At 42.1% G+C, this 13,591-nt stretch overlaps 1 long non-coding RNA gene across 1 annotated transcript; it reads left to right on the forward strand.

Annotated features, from left to right (window-relative positions):
• The first annotated feature begins 903 nt into the window (after positions 1–903).
• LOC138958324 (uncharacterized) lies at positions 904–13,568 on the forward strand. The gene is made up of 3 exons (XR_011453373.1): positions 904–1,076; positions 9,884–10,153; positions 12,770–13,568. It is a non-coding gene; the product is annotated as an uncharacterized lncRNA (long non-coding RNA).
• The last annotated feature ends 23 nt before the right edge of the window (positions 13,569–13,591 follow it).

Consider the following 13,591-nt stretch of genomic DNA (forward strand, 5'->3'; position numbering starts at 1 on the left):
CATGCTGCTCATGCACCGCATTGGACTGATTGTGGTTACCACTGCAGAAAGTCTCTTTCATTATATACGTACGTAATCAAGCTCTCGCTGTTACATTCGCGCTCTTGTTTCAGCACTTGAGATAAGTGTCGTCGGAGAGGCCCCGTACGGGATGGAGGTCGAGATTATGTTATATCGTGGCTATCAACTACCTTCAATCAATCCCCTACGGAACCTCAATATAGCATAGCCTGAGGGGCGGGACTCTATTTTGACTGAGTCTGGAAGGAGATAGGAAGAGCTGGACTCTCTCTCTCTCTCTCTCTCTCTCTCTCTCTCTCTCTCTCTCTCTCTCTCTCTCTCTCTCTCTCTCTCTCTCTCACTCTCAGTCTCTCTCTCTCTCTTAGCCTAAAATCTCCATCCTTGAGTAATAAAGTTCGTTCGTTCGTTCTCTCTCTCTCTCTCTCTCTCTCTCTCTCTCTCTCTCTCTCTCTCTCTCTCTCTCTCTCTCTCTCTCTCTCTCTCTCTCGTAAGATGGTGTGTATGGGGCTTTGCGTTCGTGCCTGGATTGGCAAGTCCATGTGTGTGCATCTTTGCGAGAAGCCTGCTGAGATATTTCAGCTAAACGTTATTTTCAAAGCCAGTTCTCCGTCTTGTGGCGCTCCCTGATCAAACAATTACGAAGGGGAAGGTTGTACTTTGCGTGGCTATTTGCACACACCCCGCTATTTTTTTTCCCCGCGTTGAGTTAACCAGCAGTACTGAATCATCTATTCTTGCCCAACAGACTTTTTGTTGTTGGTATGTCTTGATTGTACCGAGCGAGTAACGTATCCTACTTTTGGCTGCATTGCCTTCGAAGCTCGCCTAATAGTAATGACTCTTTGACCGAACTGATAACTGACCGCGTTTGGAGCGGTTTCTTTGACACTGATAACTGTTTTGACGCCGAGACGAAGATGATGCTGTGGAAAAGTTTGAAATGATACACAATGGAGCTCGATTCTACTTGAATTCGTCTGTAAGTTTGGCACTAATTGTGACAGTGTTGGTGGAACGAGTCCTGGCATCTGCTTTTAGTGGATACTGATGTGACGGTAAGCGAAAGAACTTCTCTTTGTATCTTTTTCTCGTCATGTTTTCCTCTTCTTCTTTATTCTTTGACAGTTGTACGGAAAACTACCTTCGTGAAGTTTTATAGTTGAAGAGCGTTTTCGAAGACGACTATAAATCAGTGCCACTGACAGGACGAAAAGGAGATACCTTAGAGACACCTTCTTTTACGTGTAAAGCACCTGGCCAGGCTTTTACATGGGATAAGATCGTCTGTCCGCTTATACACATACCAAACACCCACGGAGCCTGGTGGCTTTCTGCGCAGAAAATCGCTTTGCTGAATGTATGCCGTCACTGACAGCTATGCCCCCCCATCTGCAAACGTAATTCAACAACAACAAACGGAATATTTGGTGGTTTAACTATGTCTTTCCATGGGAAGACATATCTGCAAAATGCTACACACACACACACACACACACACACACTGTCACAGACACACACACACACACTGTCACACACTCACACATACACACACACACACACACACACACACACACACACACACACACACACACACATGCACTATATCTAAATTAAAAACAAAAAAAACACCACGACCCTTCAGTGATGGATGCCGGTTTTCATGTTTTCGTTGTTGTGTTGATGCTAACATAACAGAATCATACATACGAAACGTGTGAAAGAAACAAGGCCGGAAAGAACGATGGAAAGACGGACAGAAAGAAATAATTTAACACACACACTCACACACACACACACACGCACACCATCTCTTCCTCTTTACCCCCATCTTTATGTTATCTAACTGTCAACAAGCTGTCTGTTTAATGACAGAAATTGAATGCACTTGGACTCTGGACCCCACCCACAACAAACGCACTTAAGCAGAAACGGAACACAAGCAAAGTTGATGCTGTCATGCACACTTATAAGGATCCGCCTAGGATCCTGCGTATATACATATAGCTTAAAGGTCAACTCGTGAAATCAGTTCGTTTCCCTGTCTCAGATCTGGCCAAGCTTTATCGAGGGATAAGACCATCCCTCCGCTTGGACACATACCAACAATCAACACCCTGGCAGCTTGTTGATGTGAGTTTGAATTGTTTGATAAATGTATTTCCGAAATAGTCACCAGTGAGAGAAACATACCACTGTGCATAGTGAGCACACAGGCTGTTCATTGTTGGTATGTGACCAAGTGGATGGATCGAGGGTCTCATCCCATGTTTGTTTGTTTGTTTGCTTAACGCCCAGCCGACCACGAAGGGCCATATCAGGGCGGTGCCGCTTTGACATATAACGTGCGCCACACACAAAACAGAAGTCGCAGCACAGGCTTCATGTCTCACCCAGTCACATTATTCTGACACAGGACCAACCAGTCCTAGCACTAACCCCATAATGCCAGACGCCAGGCGGAGCAGCCACTAGATTGCCAATTTTAAAGTCTTAGGTATGACCCGGCCGGGGTTCGAACCCACGACCTCCCGATCACGGGGCGGACGCCTTACCACTAGGCCAACCGTGCAGGTCTCATCCCATGTAAAAGCCGTACCAGATCTCAGACAATGAGGCGAACTCTTTTCACAAGGTGGAGTGGGCCTTTAAATATGCCTTCCTTCTTGTGCCAAGAAAACAATCTTGCGAACTTACACAGATCTGTGAGACTTTTACTTGGGGTAAGCGCGTCCTTCTACTGAGACACCTACCAACAATCAGCAGCCTGGCTGGGTGCTCTGTGTGCAGTGGCAATTTCTTTGCTGAATTCTCGTAATTACAATTATAAGTGACACATTTGTTTTAAATCTACCAAACTAATTCAGCACAAAATATCCATTTATCCTCGAGAAGCAGCGAGCTGTTGATTTTTGGTGAGTTTCCGCGTGGAGGATTAATTTTATTTCATGTAAAAGTCTGGGCAGATCTGTATTGCTTACCGCGGTTGTGTATGCTTGAAGAACACGAGGCTATTTTTAAACGCTCGTTCTGTGGACACATCTTCTTTGTTGTCCAAGCAATCTTACACACCAACACTGATATATGGCTAGGCTTTGTCATGGGATAAGAACATTCTTCCACTTGCACAGACATCTACTATCAGCAACATGGTTGGACCACGCGAAGAGTGGGACCTATTGTCTGTTTTTACTTTATTTTTTATTTTACTGAAATAATTTCATAACTGTCAACCTTGTCAATCTTTGAAATTAACTTCAGCGCACACACACACACACACACACACACACACACACACACACACACACACACACACACACACACACACACACACACACACACACACACACACACACACACTTTATTGAAAGAAAGGACAAGAAAAGGATAGAGTCTTGTTGATGTTTGCCTAAGCGGAGGGGTTGTCTTATTCTGTTTTGAAAGCCTGGACCTAGCTGTATTGGTAAACAAGATGGTTTATATGGGAAGACAAGTGTCTTTAATGTGTCCATTGAGGCTGCCTTTGACGCACTTCACTAAGGACGGAAGTGTCATGATTGCCACAGCAGCATCGTCGCAGATTCACCAGATAGCGGAATTTGTTTTGCGAGACGTAGTGTGTTATGCAAGCAGACTGAGGGAATGCTGAACGGGGATTGGTACAACTAGTTAGAACGATGCTAACTTGGAGTTCGGAGAAACAAAGGAAGGTAAGCGCTTTGAATGCTTTTTAATACTGTGCTTACTCACTTACTCTTTTGCACAGTGTCGTATGCATTTTGAGCGCTTACTTCCCTTTGGTTTTCAGATCTTAAAATAACACTTTGTTTCATTTGTTTAAAATTCTCACGTATACTTTTCGAGGCAACCCTGCAACACTGTGTGTGTGTGTGTGTGTGTGTGTGTGTGTGTGTGTGTGTGTGTGTGTGTGTGTGTGTGTGTGTGTGTGTGTTCTTAAAAAGACCCTGTGGTAATCAAAGGACTATGTCTGGCCAGGAATACAAGCTGGTTCTTGCGTATACAATGAAGTGTTCAAACGAACACATTTTAGCCTATGTCTGAACGATGCCAGTTGCCAGCAGCAAGCGTTGACACGAAACGGACTTTCCTTTGTCAAAAGGATGATAGTAACAGCTATTGTGTTTTCAGCGTAGCAATAGGGTCCGATATTTAGACGAGACAAGTATAATCAGTGCCGACGAGTCGAAGACGAGTCGCATTATACTTGTTCGAGTCTAAATATCGGACTTTATTCCCCCCTCTGTTTCTTTACCTCTGTAAACTTGTAGAGCTAGTTATTTTTCGATAATGACCCAGCAACCAAACAAATAACGAGCTAGCAACAACCTGAATCCTCGATAGTGCAATGGGTTGAGAAGCTGTTCTGTTTCGGTACTACTTTTGCGACTGAAAAGTTCCGAACGCTCTAATGTACGAACTATACATTTCTGGAGCAAACAATACAAACATACCGAAATTTAAATTAACAACTACAGGCCTGAACACATGAATCTCCATATAAAATCCATGAGTTCGGTTGTTTTCTGAATCTAGATCTGCCGTGCACAAACGTTCATCACAAGCAAATTCCCAAGGTAAGTAACTCATACTTTGTCTATCGACAAGAGTAGTTCCCCTTCTTGTCTTTCAGTTTCTTCGACAACACTGACTGCAATCCGACGGTCAGTGTTCAACAATATTTCATTTTATAAACAGATCACACGCAACCAAATGCACACATCTCATCAATTTAAACAACATAAAGCGGTTTCATACACTATTTTCCCCAGAAAACTGAACTTCATACAGTAATTAACGTTGGAACACGGGTGCAAATGTTCGTCTGCTGGTCCCATTTGACGAAAGAACATTATCCTAAGCGATACTAAAACATAAAAAGAACACACAATATCTGCCTTTACCACCACAGCAGAATAACAGCATATCTGTGTACTTGATTTTAGTCCAAAACAGGGAAACTGACAAAAAGTGTTAACAGAATGGAATCATTTGCACGGAACTATACAACCGCGCATTAATCGATCGCCTGCGCAGGTTGACTGGTTGAGTGATTCGGATTCGATCAAACTTTCGCACAAAAACTCCTGTTTTCTTTGAATAACTGAAGAAAGGAGGAATAAAGAGGTTACACACCTCGTCTCAGTGATTATTAAAAATAATGGTCTCAGTTCGCGGTCATGAAAAAGCTCGCTGAAGCTCGCATTTTTCATGATCCGCTAACTTCGACCATTATTTTTAATAATCACTGAGACTCGGCATGTAACCTCTACCTATTGCTACGCTGAAAATACAATAGCGATTATATAGCTGTTCTGACCTTGATTTGTTGTTCCAAACTTACAAAATGACAGTTTTTGCGTCGATGCGTTGATCTCAGGTTTTGATAGCAGACGCCGCCGTTTATTATGCGCATTAGTTTTGCGCAGGCGCCACACTGACTTTGGCAAAAAAAACCACTCGATTTGACAACACAGCTGTTAAACAGCGTTTTATTAGTTCATTCGTATACAACAAAAAGAAGTTTGAGTTTTTTTTAATTTTAAACAAGACTACTTATGAAGAAGACCAAAGCACAACATCAACGGGAAAGTAGAAGCAACTGAAGAACTAGGATGCAACAAGGGGAGGAGAAGAGAACAGCTAATCCGTACAATGCGAGCAGACGACAGCGAATTTTTCAGTTTGGGTGAATGGCATTTATACTTGTCTCGTCATGAAGCGAATTTTTCAACCTTAGTTATAAACGACTACAATGGTACATGAATGTTAGTGCCATGGGTTGTACATCAATACTTCAGAGGGGAAGTAGGGTATTTAGTGTGGAGATACGAGATAAGAAAAGCCGAATGCGAAAGTTTGTGTCAGTCGGCAACTATGCTCACACAGGCAAACAAAAACGGCTATTCCGTTTTACTCCCCTGTTTGTACATCTTTCGACTTTGGGTATTTTGTGGTGTTTAGGGACAGAAAATAATTGGTTTAGTCCTGTTTCATCGGGAAGTTAGCAGAAAAGGGTATGCTATCGACATTTGTAAAGCTGAAAAACATTCCCGAGAAGAATTTCAAGTTGTCAGTGTATGCTGTTGTCCGGATCATTGTTAACATGGTGTGGTACAGATGGGTAAACCGGAACCATGCGTCTTTGTTATTGCCAATATGCTTTTGGATATTGGCAAAAATGGCCGACTTCCGTAGCATTATGCTTTGATGATGATGTTGAGACCATCCAATCACTGCCCCCGAATTTCCCCACGTGTCCATCAGAATAGCTATATTCTTAAATATTGACCGAAAGCACAACTGTGAACAGTTGACATTCTGAGTCTTTTCAAGTTCCTGTGATTGTTTTGTTTTGTCAAAAATAAAACGTCCCATTAAGTAACCTTTTTTTGTTGTTAGTATTTTTTGTTCAAACGTCAAAAGTCAATGAACTGTGTTCCAGAGACAACTTATCTTCATTAATGAGAACCGCTCTCACTCACACATGAATGCTAATCACCAGGCAGCATGGCTGTACCAGTCACGACTCGTATCTTCCCAGACACGTGTCAGCTTTCCATGACAACAAGATTGTCTGCAAAATGTCAACCATTTGCCAGACATTTCCCTTGAGTCTGGAATAGAAGACAAGGGCAGTAATCAGGCCATAGACGGGCGCAGTGGCCTAGTGGGTAAGACGCCGGCCTCCTAAGCGGAAGGTCGTTGGTTCGAATCCCGGCCGCGCCTGGTGGGTTAAGGGTGGGGATTTTTGCCGATCTCCCAGGTCAATTTATGTGCAGACCAGCTAGTGCCTTATCCCCCTTCATGTGTACACGCACGCTCAAGATCAAGCAGTAAAGATCCACGGCAATCCATGTTAGAGTTTGGTGGGTTATAGAAACACGAAAATGCCCAGCATCTTTCCCCCCGAAAGCTGCGTATACGTGGCTGCCTAAATGGCCGAAGTAAAAACGGTCATATACGTAAAAACCCACTCGTGCAAAAAAACACGAGTGTACGTGGGAGTTTCAGCCCATGAACGCAGAAGAAGAAGAGAAGGCCATCTTCTACAATTCTTCTTCTTCTTCTCGTTCGCTCATCTTCGACACTGCTAAGACTGCAATTTCTGATGTAGTCTTGTGATTGTGTTTTAACATGGACTCCTTCTTTTCTCCAAAGTTGTCTAGAATTACTGGCAGATCGGAAGTACTGAAGTAGTCAGATCAAGTCATTATTGTAAGTGCTCTTCACATGCACTTGAGACTGTGGGCCTTGAAGCAAAACATCCGGCAAAACACTTTTTTTCTGACAAATATAGAAATTAATGCTCAACTGGTGTATTCCGTTGATACACTTAAAAATGTAGACTGCATGGTTATGCTCTAACATACAGAATACAGAATACAGAATACAGTATTTATTGAGCCAAGTGACATTAAAAAACATTTAAAGCACAAGGAATTTAGCGTAGTGTTGGTAAAATCACGCACACACACACACACACACCCACACACACACTGACACACACACACACGCCCACACATTCACTGACATACACACCAACACACACACGCCCACACTACAGCAGTCACGATCACACCATCACACGCAGGGCAGACATGAGGTAAAACAAATGACAATCATCTATTAAAAGAAAAAGTACAAAGAGTGGTCTAAGATGCTGGTGGAAGGGTCTACACAGAATACAATACATTACCGTACTGAAACAAGTATGTATTATATTAGTGAAATCCAGGTTCTTGAAAGGCTGCCCTTTTCGTAGCGTTCATTGATTAATTCCTATTGCTTACATGTGCCAATAATGTTATAAAACTGTACCTAAGGGGATATAATAACGATTAGCTGTAGCTTTCGAACACAGAACACATTTTTTCAGTATTGCAAAGTGGTTTTGAAAGTGTCGAATGTAAACAAAACAGTCTCAAAGTGAAAGTGGATGTTTCCCGGAAATTGCGAAGTTAACAAGAATACAGAAAAGCGCGCTTTCCTGCTTAGCACAATACGCTACCGCGCTAATCTCGCGTGTCAATATCACTACATTTTGCACGTGGAAGGTGAGCGATTTCCTTCACGCGGGGATTGGCGACGCTGTACAGTCTGTGTTGACGGTCTAAAAATAGCCCAAGTCCAGGAGAACATAGCAATAAAGAATTAATTATTTCTTGTAATTGGTAAGGACTTCAAAGCTAAATCTTTGCAGGAAGCTTAATTCATATATCCCTGCAACGATGGGAAAAGCCCTGGAAGTTATTTAATAGGACAATGGCAGCCTTTAAGTCCAAGAGTTCGCTTTTGTATTCTTTTCTGTTGTATCAACTGGTAACGAAAAGTTAATTTCGAACAGTGAAGTTTATGAGTCTTAAGAGGAACTCGATTTAATAATAAATTCGTTAAAACTTAAGTCTAAATTGCCATTTGTTTACATTTGGGATGTTTTGTTTGTGCACCGTTTACAAATTTCCGTTTAAGACTTTATGATGTGTAAGTGCATTGTTCGCTGTGTATATGTGTTTATAATTTCCCATGTTTTTAAAAACAATTTATCTGTGTTGATATATATTTCAACCCATCTTCAGACGCTTTTGTTGAAACAATTGCTACGCTGGAATCCAATTCGAACAGGATCCAATAGATACAATGAGGTGTGTATATAAACATTGCACATCCTCAGAGATAAGTGATATACACAGCTTGATATCTCACTCGAAAAATAGATCAAGTGGCAGATAACCCCAAGGTTTCAATTAATATTCGTGATCATCCGAATGTGGGCGATACACTTGATGATGCCCTTTTATCTGCGAAAGCGTGAAGCAAGGACAAGAATACAAACCTGGAATTGTTCTGTTGGTGAGAACCTCGGCAGTTTGTGTCAGGTTAATTGGTAGAATTAAAACACCGGTTTTAAGTTTCAATTTCAATGTAATTCTTGTGCAACTTCTAACAAACCTGGAATTGTTCTGTTGGTGAGAACATCTTGAGTTTGTCCGGATAAAGACAGATTTGTTGGTAGAATTAAGACAACGGATTTAAATTGCAATGTCAATCTCATTCTTGCTGCGCGCAACTTGGTACAAACCTGGAATTGTTCTGATGGTAAGAAACTTTAAAGTGAAGCCGTGCATAGACTTGTCGGTACAAGGGAGACATCTGCAAAATATTCTTTCAATAATGAACTTCATGTTGCCGAGTTTTCGTACTTTAAATGTTGAAGATTTGTTCAGAATATATTTTTGACTTTTCAAACGCGATGATAACAGAATAAACGCATACAGTATGTATACACTTACAGGAAGTGTAGAAATAAAGTGTGTGTGTGTGTGTGTGTGTGTGTGTGTGTGTGTGTGTGTGTGTGTGTGTGTGTGTGTGTGTTTGTTAAGACCGCGTTGTTTTGACTTTGGCCTGAAAATGGAGCTGAATTGTTTTGACGCACCCCGTTGTTTTGACGTCACAACAACGGCACTGGGTGCAGTGCCTTTGTAGTGCACTTGCACTACAACGGCACTGGGTCCAGTACCCGCTCCGGCATCGAAGCATTTTCCACTAAAAAATGCACAAAATTTGACCTATTTCGTCGCCTATAGAGGACGGAAAGAGTGTCATTTCAATGGTGTGATAACACTCTTTCCGTGAAAAAAGTCAACTTAACGGGAAAAAAGTCAACTTAACGGTTCAAAACATGTAAATGTGTGTGTGTAAACCAGTATGTGTGTGTGTGTGTGTGTGTGTGTGTGTGTGTGTGTGTGTGTGTGTTTCTCGTGTATCTGTTCCTTGTATCTTTAGTCTTTATACCGAATGTGTCTCACGTTGTACAATCTCATTTAGCTTCCTTTCTGTGTTTCAGTCCGCGAATGCCTTCAGACGCTGAATAAAGCGGCTGCGCTATGGAGGGATTTATGCTCTTCAGTTCAGCCACAATTGCTGCCGGTAGCATCCGGACTATTGCACTTCCTTGTTACGGGAGACACAAAAATAATCCAGACATTTCGTCGTGGTGACAATCTAGCGTTGCACTCGCTAGTGTTACGCACAGTTTATAATCATCGAAGCAACTGTCACATGTATTGCTTTGCACCCACGAATTTGCTCTTCACAATGGATCTGACAGTTATCAGTGAGTGTTTAAGCGTTATAATGGTATGAGTGTATATATGTTCTTCACAATGGATCTGACAGTTATCGGTGAGTGTTTAAGCGTTATAATGGTATGAGTGTATGTATGTTCTTCACAATGGATCTGACAGTTATCGGTGAGTGTTTAAGCGTTATAATGGTATGAGTGTATGTATGTTCTTCACAATGGATCTGACAGTTATCGGTGAGTGTTTAAGCGTTATAATGGTATGAGTGTATATATGTTCTTCGATTTTGCTTCTGAGAAACCTTTGTTTGTTTGTCTTGGTTGCTGGTTGGTTCTTTCTTTTGTGCGTTATTTCGTTAGTTGGATCGTAAATAGTTAGTTGCTAAGTTAGCTAGTAAGTAGACCAGTTACTTAGTTAGTTAGTTATAGTTAGTTAGTATGACTGTTTGTTTATTAGTTAGTGAGTTAGTAAGTTAGTTAGTTTTTGCTTTTTGTGTGAGTATTCTCTGTAATCTGGATTGCCATGTATCTTACAGTCAAAACCACATACACACTGCAGACACACATTCTCTCCACATTTATGCTTGACAAAAAAAGGCATACGTTCTACCCGGTTGAAAACGCCAAAACAATAAATAGAGATTACACTATGTTCTATTTTTAACTCACGTTGGGAATCCCGATAGACTTTCTTTGTTTAGTGGGGCATTTACAAGGGTCGAGGCAAAGAGTGTACTAAATATAGAATATTAACAATCCAAAACAGATAGACTTGTAACGTTCAGAGTCTAAAGAACACGAATTGTAGGTTTTGGAACGTTTAATTATTGACAAATCAAAGCGTTTTAAATGTAACACTTAACTTTTTGTTGGTCAATAATTAAACGTTCCAATAACCTAACGTTTTTGGCTCACGTAAGTGTAGCCTATGCGATGCTAACTTTTGTCTGTCTGTGCGTGTGTATGTGTGTGTGTGTGTGTATGTGATAGAAACTTTAACATTTGACTGAACACCGAAATACTAATTTTACCTGGTTATTATCCAAGCAACAGCTTCAAAGTATTGAAGCAATGATCAACATTTCGTCGGCACGTATGTAGTTAAAGTGTGTATCCAAAGAAAACGGGTGGTGGGGGGTTTGGGGGGGGGGGGGGGGGTAAAAACAGCTGACTGGTTTGTGTCGTGTATGGTATGTAGAACAGGTCAGGGGTCAAGGTTAGGTCAGATCGCGTGAAGGATTGTGGTATAGATACAGTTATCACCGAGCTGCAGTTCGCCGATTCGGAGAACACGATTTCACATTGTTCGGTTTCGTAGCTCCAGAAAAATAGATAAAGAAGATACCAAAGGAGATTTCCTACAGGTTAATTTGCACAGCGTACGTGTTTCCAGTGTCTGCGCGAGGAAGCGCTGTCGAAAGCGCAGTGTCGATCTGGCCATCTGGCAGTCGTGTCCCCGTAAGTACTAACAAGTCGCGTAAGGCGAAATTACTACATTTAGTCAAGCTGTGGAACTCACAAAATGAAACTGAACGTAGTCCGCCGCTAGTGCAAAAGGCAGTGAAAGTAACGAGCCTGTTTGGCGCGGTTGCGGTTGCGCTGTGCTTCATAGCACGCTTTACTGTACCTCTCTTCGTTTTAATTTTCTGAGCGTGTTTTTTAATCCAAACATATCATATCTATATATATGTTTTTGGAATCAGGAACCGACAAGGAATAAGATGAAAGTGTTTTTAAATTGATTTCGAACATTTAATTGTGATCATAATGTTTATATTCTTAATTTTCAGAGCTTGTTTTTAATCCAAATATAACATATTTATATGTTTTTGGAATCAGGAAATGATGAAGAATAAGATGAACGTAAATTTGGATCGTTTTATAATTTTTTTTTTTTTACAATTTTCAGATTTTTAATGACCAAAGTCATTAATTAATTTTTAAGCCACCAAGCTGAAATGCAATACCGAAGTCCGGCCTTCGTCGAAGATTGCTTGGCCAAACTTTCAATCAATTTGATTGAAAAATGAGGGTGTGACAGTGCCGCCTCAACTTTTACAAAAAGCCGGATATGACGTCATCAAAGACATTTATCGAAAAAAAGAAAAAAATGTCAGGGGATATCGTTCCCAGGAACTCTCATGTAAAATTTAATAAAGTTCGGTCCAGTAGTTTAGTCTGAATCGCTCTACACACACACACACGCACAGACAGACACACACACACACACACACACACACACACACACACACACACACACACACACACACACACACACACACACACACACACACACATACACCACGACCCTCGTCTCGATTCCCCCTCTACGTTAAAACATTTAGTCAAAACTTGACTAAATGTAAAAAGTAGGCTACAGACAGACAGATCTAGATCTAGTGTCTCGCACTCTTGCACCGTATCACTTATGCTTACTGTTTCTTTCTTTCTTTATTTGGTGTTTAACGTCGTTTTCAACCGTTCAAGGTTATATCGCGACGGTATGCTTACTGTGTGTGTGTATGTGTGACGGAGTGATTGAGTTTGTGTTACTGTTTGTCGATTTCTTACGTGAGCCGTGAAGGCTTCGCCTCTTGTTATTTGTATTTTTTATACTACATATTGATTCAACATTATTAATCTCCACAGCCTTCCTCCTCGTATTCAAGGCGCCAACAAGCCTCGGTGTGCCCGTAATGCTGATATCAGGCGTGGGTCAACCCATACCCCATTCTGCGCAACACCCAGACATCCACCCCAGCGACACAGACCAACACGGAAACGTCCATCCTCCTCTACACGAGCTGGGCGATGAGAATTTCCAACTTTCGAAAAAGCACGGAGGGGGGACTGAAGGAGAAGAGTGGCCGCGAGAACATCCAGAGAATCCTGAAGGTCATGGACATTTTGATCAAGGTCACCTTGGGAACACTGGTCGTGAAGGGGTTAGAGGTCAAGGGGAAGGTGAAGGTCGAGGACTGGACGGAGATCAGGGTCATAGAGCAGGCTTGAATGACAGAGAACATACAGGTGAAGGTCAAGGCAGGGGATATCCCAGGGGAGATCATAGTAACCAAGGCCACAGCGGTCAGAGAGATTCTGTGGATGGAGAACACACAGTAGGTCAAGGTCACGGTGGAGGTTACGACCCCCCACAACACCCAGCACGCAATCTAAACCCTCGACCAAGGTTTTTCTTGCGCCGATCAAGCCCAAGACCGAGCAATTTCACCCGTAATGGAGAACTACCCGATTTCGCTGTAGAAAAACGAAACGGTGAATCAGGACGAGAACTCGGCAACAACCCAGCTACGGGGAATGGTGCTGGTGGCAACGCAGCGCCAGGCATTGTGCACACTGTCAATCATGGAGGGAGAGTGCAGGAAACGACACATGGAGGAGAAATTAGGACAACGCTGGCAAGAGAACACGAAGACTCTCCAGGTCATGTAGGGGGAAGGGGAGGGGGAC

This window comes from Littorina saxatilis, linkage group LG1 (genome assembly GCF_037325665.1).
Source record: "Littorina saxatilis isolate snail1 linkage group LG1, US_GU_Lsax_2.0, whole genome shotgun sequence".
Taxonomy (NCBI): Eukaryota; Metazoa; Mollusca; class Gastropoda; order Littorinimorpha; family Littorinidae; genus Littorina; species Littorina saxatilis.